The sequence below is a fragment of the Pinus tabuliformis genome, chromosome Q, assembly GCF_031772625.1.
Source record: "Pinus tabuliformis cultivar Carrire ecotype Pingquan chromosome Q, CPIR1, whole genome shotgun sequence".
Lineage (NCBI taxonomy): Eukaryota > Viridiplantae > Streptophyta > Pinopsida > Pinales > Pinaceae > Pinus > Pinus tabuliformis.
Window position 1 is genome coordinate 850,336,377 of NC_142296.1, and position 11,045 is coordinate 850,347,421.

The window sequence follows — 11,045 nt, forward strand, 5'->3', positions numbered from 1 at the left end:
TTTCTTGTGAGGTGTGGTTACTAATCCCAACTTCTTTACAATTGCTTCAGAAATTAAATTTACTTGTGAGCCACTATCAAACAAAGTATCAATCTTTTGATGTTTGGAAATAACTTGAATATGGAAAAGTTCATGTCTTTTTCTCTCATTTTCTTCATCAAATAATAGATTTTGCAGAATTACTAGTAGATGCTTCAGAATTCTTACCTTTTATACCTATGGCTGCAATAGTTGTTTCATCTCTTGAGTCTGACCCCAAATCCTTCTGAATAGCTGCAACAATCTTCTTCTTCTTTCCCTCGAACTTCTTAGGTCTCAGCTCTGGATGAAGAATCCAACAATGCTCATCATCATGCCCATCATTTTTACAGTGAGTGCATGAAGCCTTGTTTTTCTGTGTAGTGTTAGCCTTCCTTGCTTTCCATTTCTACATTCTTTTCTCCTTACTCTTGCTTGCAGTGGGTTTGGATCATCCCCCAACTTCTGGACTTCCATTCTTTCCTCTAGCTTCTATATGAGTAGCTTGTACAGATACCTCATCTATACTAGTGGAATTAAACATGAGAATAGTGTGCCTCATGTAGCTGTGTAGACCACCAATGTACTTCAATAGAGTCGCAGGTGAGTCTAATGAGATTCCTAGAATTAATGCTCTCTTTCTAAATTCTTGAGTGTACCCTTGCAAACTTTTCCCTTTCAATTGTCGAAGAGTTTTCCAACTCATCATGGCTTGTTGCATGTTGGCCAATGGATATAACTATTTTTTGATTTCAGAAACAAATTCACTCCAGACAGAGATAGTCTTACCATGTCTCTTCAGGTCAACTTGGGTCCTACCTTCCCACCAAACCAAGGCAGTGCCTCCAAGGCATAGGCTTGCCAGTTGAATCTTGCTTTTATCTGATTCAATACTATGCACTCTGAAATAAACATCAATTTGTCTAATCCAATTGTCTAGCTTTTCTGCATTCAACTCTCCATCATATATAGGAAAATCAAATTTAACATCTAGTTTGATCAAAGATGATTTCTTTTTTATGTTCAGGGCTATTAGGAGGTGTGAGAAAGTGTTCTTCTTTCCCTTTTCCTTTTGAGTGGTCATGGAGGAAGGATGCATCTTCTCCTTTGTCTTGTTTGGATCCTGATGTATCTTCATCCTTATGTTTTCTAAAGTCCTTATACATTTCTTCTACCATGGACCTTATGGCTAGGAAACTATCTATGAATTGAGGGTCTGGCCCTATAGAACCTTCTTCTGAGATTGTCTTCTAAGAATAGACTCTCCCAATTTCAGGATTAGTTTCGACCAACTCTCCTTCTCCTAATTTGTGCTTTGATCTAGTTAGCATTCAACAACTATACCAACACAAGCTTGTCTAACCTTAATAGCCTTTAGCTCTGATACCACTTGATCTGATAATCACTCATGTGTGACCTCAGTTAAATAATTATTGTATGAAGGTATTACAGACTCATGTGCTGGTGTGTGTCTATGTTATTTTAGGCAACGGATCGATTAGATTGCAAAATACACAGACACTGGAAAATGGAAAACAGTAAGGAAAACACAGTAAGCAAATGCAAGAACACAAAAATTAATAAGTAGTTCACCCTATTCTCCAGGGCTACATCTCTGGTCTAGCTTTCAGTGGTTGCCTTCTTTTATTGTGTCTTTATAGCAGAGGTTTACAATGAGGAGCTCAATTTGAGTCTCCTGGAACAGATGCTGTTGGTAGGGTGGTTCTTGGATTCCCCAAGCCACTAGAGTGCACAGACTCTTTTCCTTACCCAATATTGACCTCTCTGGTCCTTAATGGGAGGAGCCCGATGTGGTGCTCGATTCCTGACATATCCTCTCAGAGATTGTTTGAACCTCTCAAGCTTTCTATCTGCTCGATGTTGCCTATGGTCAGCTCGGCTCTCTGTTTTTTGCTTCTTGATTTACTGTCTTCTCTCTCGCTTTCTCTATTTTCGTTCTCTTCCTTTCTTCTCCTGTTCTGATCTCTGGCTTTCCATGGCTAAAAGCCAATCTGTCTCATGACTGCTCGCTTCCTCTTCTCCCCCTTTAGTTCACCTGCTATTGTTCACTTGGAGTTCCCTACCTTTGCGTCTTCACCAATGTCTCACAGGGAGTGGCCACTTTTCCTCTCACGAACTGCGCCAACTCTTCCTTGACAGTTCAATATTCTCGGTTACATTGTGGAATGACTCATCTACTGACTCAGCGGTCAAATTAGATGTCAAATTCTTATGTGTCACGGCTTAATCCACTGTCAAATCTGGTTCCTCCATCGAGCGCAATCTCCAACATCAAATTTGGAGCCCCCAGATCCTACGACATTTGGTCATTTTGCGCAGTTGACTTGCTCGACCGTTAGCGTGCGATGAGAGGCAGTTTTCTCTCTCATCTGTCAGACACACATCGCACAATGTATGGAATCTCTCGTTTTCTACCAAATTCACTTACCACCCGAGGATGCCTCCGATATACTGCTGGTTTTGGAACACGGGACCCGCCTTTCGCCTTAGCGCTTACCTCACAATTTCCCGGCTTCCCATGCGATCGAGCACTCGAGGCCTTTCCTTATCGAGGGGTTTTGCCCAGCGATGCACGATTAGCACTAAGCGCATCAGAAATGGCCTCCGTTTCCCGATCTGGGCTTCCCAAGTGCCATTTTTTCCTCCTGCGCAGTCTCCATGGGCCTTGGTCAGCGCACTTTAACCGAGGTCTTCTTTGTTCCTTGCTGGTTGCAAACTGCCACCATCCAGAGGTTTTCCTAATCGCTCTTTGTCGATAAATTCGAAGTTTGTCCTGATTTGATACAGTCATGCCACTTTAATTATTTTTCATGGATCCAATTTGGATCATAAATGTACATAAGTGTGTTTTGGTTAAGTATGCTACATTTTTTTGTGAAAGCTTGGTAGGACTACATCTTCATCATGTCCAACTTTTGACCACGATAGAGGGGATAGCACAAGATTTAAATCGAAGACTTTCGGTTCAGTGAGACTTCATCTCCACGGCCATTGCCAACTAAGCTACCCCAAGCGGACCATTAAGTATGCTACATTGAAAGACAGGTGAACATTTTAATTATCAGCAAATTTAATGTTGATAATAGTGATTGTAAAGTTATATTGATGCAGGAGCATCGACATTAGCCAGCAATGTGGAGGATTGTCCACATGTTGTGGCTAATCACAGTTAAATTCATTTACTGTTACCGATAAGGATGACTTCTCAAATTGTTAGTTATTGTAATAAATAAGACATTGTTTTATTTAGATTAAGGATAAGATTTGTTAGCTTAGGTGTGCATGAGAGCTAAGAGATAGAAGCTTGTTGTTACATCTCTTAGAAATAGAATATTATTGTTAGAAGTTTGTTAGATAAATTATTGAGTTAGAAAAAGGAAGAAGAAATGTGATGAGTGAGGGGGAGAGAGGGAGAGAGTGAGGCTTGGTGTGGAGCGAAAAGCTCAAAGTGTATTTTGGATTGTATCAAAACAGAGGTCATCATTACAGTGTAAATCTGGCAACGCCGAGACCCTGTATTTTATATATGAAATAATCCAGTATTCTGTGCAGTTGCTTTGTTTATTCGGCCCGTGGAGGCCTTGTGTTTTTGGTTGCCTTTTTAACTTTATGCAGTTTCGATCTATCTAGGTTTTATTCATAAACATAAGAATGCTTGTGCTTAAGGCAAGTCTGGCATAGCTAAAGTCCGTAAACGGAAAAGTCCATTTACATAGAGAATCGGCGCCAAAACCCCTTAGCGGAGCACTGAACGGACTTGAAATAATATTAAGGTTTCCTTCGGAACTCATCGGGTCCGTGTAGTTCCATCGCATCAGAACTTCGGCGAAATCCCATCGCATCGGAGCATCGGCGGAACGATATCGCATCGGAAACCTTAGAAATGAAAGTGGACGCGATATTTTATATATCGGGTTGAATTCCCAAGTCGGGTCCGGTTCTATATCGGCGGAACGATATCGCATCGGAAACCTTAGAAATGAAAGTGGACGCGATATTTTATATATCGGGTTGAATTCCCAAGTCGGGTCCGGTTCTATATCGGCGGATGCATATATGTGTATAGCGCATCGAGCGATCGTCGATCGCGACGAATTACCTTTGGGCGGAGGCGGATGCGATAGAAATATCAACTGTGGTGAATGGTAGATCGGGTCCGCAACTTCATCAGGGGTCATCGGGTCCGCGGTATAATGTTTATGGTGGTGACGGCCAATATCGGGCTTGCCGAAAATTGCAAAGATATCTATATATATATATATATATATATATATATATATATATATATAAATTGAAGTCTGGTATTTTGATTAGAGTGGGTTTTGTATTGTTCCCATATATTTATATATGTATGTGGGCGCGGTTATAAAACGGGGGTTTTATATATATATGATTCCCATGTATTTATGATGGGTCATTCCCGATTCATGTAATATGGTGCTTGCGAGCTTTAGAGCTCGGGTGGTGGCTTCCGATGGGTGATTAAGAGCGCCGACAAAAAGGTGGCTTTGATTCCTCATATGTCCATGGTCATAAAAGGTTTAAAGCCTTAAGCGCTTCCGATAAAGCCTGTAGGTTGTTACCACAGGTCAAGGGTCGATTTTTATTTGAAAAGGGGATTTTGGGTAATATCCAAGACTACCTTTTCATCATATATTTAAGATGCTTTTATTTTTGTGAATAAAGAAACTTTTGGGAAATTAATTGTTGCGTACAAATGGTTGAAAGAGAAAAAGGTTGCAACTAATTGTGGAAGTGTTACTACCCACCTAAAATTCCTAGGCATCTAATCTGAATGATTAGATTTAATCGATGAAAAATGGCCTTAGCCAATTAATTGTTTCCTAGAAGACAAAGAGTTTTCTTCAAGAGTGGGAAACCAGGGCTTATTAGTGAGGAGATAACTACCTTCCACATGTTGGTGAGGTGGAAACATTTATTAACCACCAAAAGAGTGGTATATGGGACAATATTGGTTGTTTTCACTTGGATTTGTCTCATTATTCTCAGAACAAAAAGAGAATCGAGAGATAGAAGATATAAAAAGAATTACAGATCTAGTTTAATTGGGGGGACACTAATAGTGGTTGTGTCAAGGTTGGGAGGATCCTAGTACTTAACTATTAATATCCTAGATATTTGATCAAGTCAGTATTTGTTCCTATAGTATTAGTTTGTTTGTTCAGTGAAAGAAAACGTTTAGTACTAGTTTCTAGAATTATTATACTTTACTATGTACAAGAAAAGAAAGATATTGAAGGACTTTTTCTCTGAAAACATTTGAATGCAAGATGTAATGAATTATTTTTAATTCCTTTAATTTCCAAAGTTATTACAAAATAGAGAATAGAAAAGTTAGAATATTTTCATAACTTTTTCAGAAGATGGATCATATGTGCATTAATTGCATGTAGTTTATATTCTATTTTTGGAATTTAAAGTATCTTGAAAGAAAGAGGATAAACCCATGGATAAACCCTTTTCTGGGTAAAATTTATTATTTCTATAACAATAAGAATTATATCAGAGTGTAGCTAAGATGCATAAATAGAAGATATAGTATGGAAAAAAGGTTATTACTCTAAGTTTTGAACTTACAATTCTAATTATTTGTGTGTGTGTGTGTGAAATAGTAAAGAAAACATAGATTCGTTAAAGGAAAATAATTGTTCATTATATGTAATTTATTCTTCACATTAGAAATATAATAATAGTTATTAAAGAAGAGAAAGAACTTTTTATACAGGTATCAATGAACTCTGCGTATTTACAGTGGAGAAGAAAAATTAGGAATGCACATATATGAATTTCATGTGAGACAAAAAAAATATACAGTAAACATAAATGTTCGAGAGTATAACTTAGGAGGAAATCTATATTTATAATTATTAATCTTTAAAATAAAAATTGAGGCAAAGACTCATACAGTTCATAATAATGTATTGTAAGGTCAATGAAAACCCTCAAAAGAAAGAAAAAATGAAAGTCTCAGTATAACAATGGCATTAGGGTTGTCAATAAACTTCTAAAATAGCAAGATATTATAATTGTGACTCTCCATAATTTAACAAAATCAAGAAAACCAATACAAGAAGCACGAACTCAAGGATCAAGATCCAGACATCTAACCTCTTAATATAAAATATTAAAAATCTTGTGAGAGTTGGAGACGACCAATAATCTAAAATCTTCCAAGGAATGTTTTCCTCACCAGAAAAAGAGTTAAAGTACATGTGTATAAGGAAAATATAAATATAAATTAATAATAGTAAATTGGTATGAGGTGAGTAGTAGTAAACCAAAATAGTAATAATGCAAAGGGAATACATGAAAGTAAAAACTACATGTAAGAGTTAAGAACAATTTGGGTATTTCCTCCATCTACATCAAAACGATGCAAAAGTGAGAAAAGAATAAGAGTATGAATCATTCAAGGAAAATACTATAAATATTTTGTCAAATATCTCAATGAAAACATATCTTTTCTATGAGAATGGAGGTTTTTGTTTATATGTAAAACCTAAAAATTATTATTATGTATAGGACTACAATATGATTTCAAATTACAGAAATACAAATGATGTCACATACAATGAAACCCTATAACTAGGGAAATAAACAAAAAACATGAATGTATCTCTCTCTCTCTCTCTCTCTCTCTCTCTCTCTCTCTCTCTCTCTCTCTATATATATATATATATATATATATATATATATACACACTCTTCCAAGGTGTTGTTCTATGACATGATAAATTGAGTCTATAAAAGTAATGCCAAGCAAGGTATTAAGGAAAATGAAAACATAGGGAGGGAATACAATAATAATGAAAGGAAACATGTATTAGCTCCTATTTGGAGTAATATTACACAGAAACCATAGATAATATCAAAATCAAAAGCCTACAAATGACTAGCACACAAGGTTAAGGAGCAAATCCTCTAGAATAAAGCAAATATAGATAATGTCTTTTAATAAAGTACTAGTGAACAAGCCAGTTAAGGGTTTGTATAATATATGATGCCAGCCAAAACTGACAATACCCACATTATGCAAATAAAATTGCATGTCAATGGTCCTAGGCCTTAATCACCTGATCCATGGTGAAAACCTTCTTAAACCAAGGTTTAAGGCTTCTTAATTAAGTTTTATGTAGAAACGTTATATTTGACTTTCTATAGTCTAACCCTTCATTAACCTTTCCAGCAGAATCTTAATCAACCTCATAAACTTTGCTTAATTCTATACCTCGTGCATAATGACCAAACCCCACACTTTAACTTTGGTTATATTAGAAGTTAACCCATAAAACCTTTATTCGCTTTATTTCTATTATAATTATTATATAATAGAAATACTCCATAAAGCACACGTAAACCTTACCTTTCCGCCAATCTATGACCTTTGTACATTTTCCGATGCTCACCTTTATCAGGTTCAAACTCCACCATTGATTTCACTCTGATGGCTATTGTGTCATATCTCATTCACCCTCCGAACTCAAACAAACTTAACCCGCATTGATACACTCCTCGGTCCGATCTTTCCCAAGCCTTTATCAGCTTCAACCTTTGTCATTGATCTTACCTTTCCATCTGACAATTGTTGGTTTTACCAATCAAAAAACCTAGTTGTCGATCCTCCATCATTTAATCAAGACACACTGGATCCAACAGTCAGCAGCGATATCGGATGGACCACTTGCGCGATGTTTACCTGACCTTACAGAGCCAATAAGGAATATAAATACTTGATCTACAAATGTTCAGGTTTGATTTTGAACTTAAAGTTTGATCACTTTATGACTGATATCCATTGTATATAAGACGCCATCAAATCTATGGTCTGCAGGACTTCAACTAGCACACGGATTAAAACGGCCTTAACCCCCACAGTTGACTGTGATCTAAGAGTTTAATATGAGATTAACGACTAGGAGCGAGTGCAAGACTTCAGCCACGATCAAGAAAATCCATACTTTCCTACCCCTGCAGTTATTGATCACCGTCGATCTATTGGATCAGTTGACCTAACGATCCAGATCTATTCCTCCTCCATTCTTCTTCCGCCATATATATCTATCGATCTAAACGATCCGATGACTCTGGTTTGTGTTTACTTCCTTCCTTCATGCCTTTACTTTCTTTGCGTTTACGTGGTTTCTCAAAGTTCTATGTGGTTTCAGGTTCCTCCAGGGTTTCTGGTCTTTGATTGTTCTGCAACACGACTCACTTTTGATTTAATTCCGTGTACTCTTAAACATTGTTAGTCATGAACTTCACATTGATCCTTCAATCAGATTCAACGATTCGACATGATCCTTCATCCTCACTTCTTCTCTGTGTTCTGCCCGAACTCCACCTGCATACATATACTATGCAGAAACTTCTAATTCACACACAATTCATAACTCCATTAATCAATACACACCACACAATTCAAAATCAAATTCTCTGTGTGTGTGTGTGTGTGTGTATATATATATATATATATAACCAAATGATTACATAATGAGACTATATGTCTCTCTGGCTTGATTTTCTAATCAGTGGCCTCTGTTTTCCTACCTACCCATAGGCTTACAATCAAACCTCTAACTCATAACCTCTAACTAGCTAACCAGCTAACTATCTAACCTGACTCACTCTTTTTATGCCTTTTAGACTTACATTTATACAAAAGGAGTCCATAACCAATTTCTAGTTCAGATCCTTAATAATTTCAACTAAAACCTAAGAATCCTCTCAATCCTATAAATCATGAACTAATTCTTAATTCAAGATCTACAATTAATTTCCAAAGCTATCAATTCCTATGAACTCTCAACTATCATGATTCTCTCATGTTCCCCTTCATTCGAGAACATTTACAATATGCCTCACAATAATTAATTAATTCCCAATTTCATTAAAATCACTCAAAACCTAAGTAATTACAATAATTCAACACTTAGGAAACCAACTTCCTTAAAACACAAGACCCCCCTATGTCTACTAAAATACAATGATTTGTCTGAGCTGAATGCTCCCGCATCAATATATAAGAAAATGAACAAGATATGGTATTATCAAAAGCCTTCCCTCTAAAAGAAACGAAAAAAACCCTTCCTTCTATTCCTTGTTGACACAATGTGAGAAATATTATATCGAAAATACGAGGTGGAGGAGTGGCTTACATGGCCACATAAGACTATGCTTAAAAGTAGCAATAAAAGAATGATAAAGTAACAGAGAATCCAATACATGGAAGCATACACTAAAAGAGTGATTTTATCATTGGTCGACGTCACCTGAAATGAAAGGTCTATGTTGCCACAAATTCCAAAGGAAAACCCTAGAACTAGAGTTTACTAGCTTTGTAGGAAAAGAAGCAATGCCTCAGAAAAAATCCAAAAGGATGTAAGCACCAAGCCAAAAGAAGTATAATTAAGATATCACCTACATTATTATAGAAATCAAAAGAAATTATAATTACATATTTAGGGATTACAACAGTAATTGTACCTTCGGATTCCAGAAGAAGCACAAAAGAATTATTGGTGTAAAATTCCTTTGGACTACTAGAAAACTGACCAGGGATTGTTAGAAATATCAAAGTTGTTGACACTTGAAACAGGAAAACCATCATTACTCTCTTTGTTGAAAAACAAAACTCAAAAACAAAAATGTCAAACGACTTATAGATATATTGAATGAGATGAGATCAAAAACATCCAAAACCAACAAAGAAACAAGAGAAAAAGTGTGCTAGACACCCTCACTAAGTAATCGCAGAGCAACTCAAGTGGTGGATGAAGTTACAAATTGAATGAGGGTTCGGTAGTCATCAAAACTTTTAAGAAACCCTAATTGTTATCGTCCGTAAATCCGTGGAAAAGTAATCTTGACGTGAGATGGGTAAGTGTAGAGTAGCACAGGTGATGCTATGTGTTGCCACATTTCACCGCCGTGACATCAGGAAGGTTTCATGATTGCCAAAACTTAAATATTAATACAATGAATACATAATCATAGTATCCCACATTCATACATCTAACCGTGTTATAAACATATAACAGGATTTACCCTGGTTTATACATAACAATTAAGGTTATATCATTTATATGTTGAAGACGTTGGAAACAGAATGTATTTATTAATGTGTGGACCGATATTGTTGATATGTGTTTATATTAAAACTGATATACATAACAACGATTATAACGTTGGGAATAAAATATTTTTATAAATATCAATGTTGTCGACAATAGAGAGGAAATCCAGAAAAAGAATGATAACATGAATTTTCATATGGTTATAAGTTCATGAGGATTGTTTTAGGCATATTGTTTGGACTAATATTTAGTTTATTAGGTAAGCATTAATATACCACAAATTGTTTGTACTTTTGAGTAGTTTCTTTCATGAATTTCACTAAACTAATAGTGAAAGGGTTAGGTAAACCTATAAATAAGAAAAGTGATGTTATATCTTGGTCTATAACATAAGTATATGTTATAAATGTATTATGTGAAAATAAAATCTCAAGAATAAACCACAGATTTTGATAGAGATTTTTACCTTTGTAGATATACATTTTGTGGTAGATTATTTGAGATAGTGTTTAAAAAAAATGGTTGTAAAAATGGGATGTTACAAAGCCCCTACTAAAAGCATGGTCTTTACTTTCAATAGTGGTGATATAGGGTTGTATATTGTCATTTTGATTCATGGAAAGGGATTGCAACTTAAGGTGATTAAACTACCTGCATTATCAACAATAAGGTGTACTCTTTGTAGCATGTGTTTGATTGTTAAAAGCCAAATTTTCCCACTTAAAGGGTTCCTTTGATAGAAAAGGACAAGAGGCATTTAAAGGCATGGAAAGGATAAAGATTCTAGGGACAAGGAATGACAATTATAAGGAGATACACTCAGTCTACTTGTAAGGGACCTAAGAGCATTAGGTCAAACACTTGATGAGAATGGCTTGCATTAATAAAATCACATATTAATTTTGAGAACTCC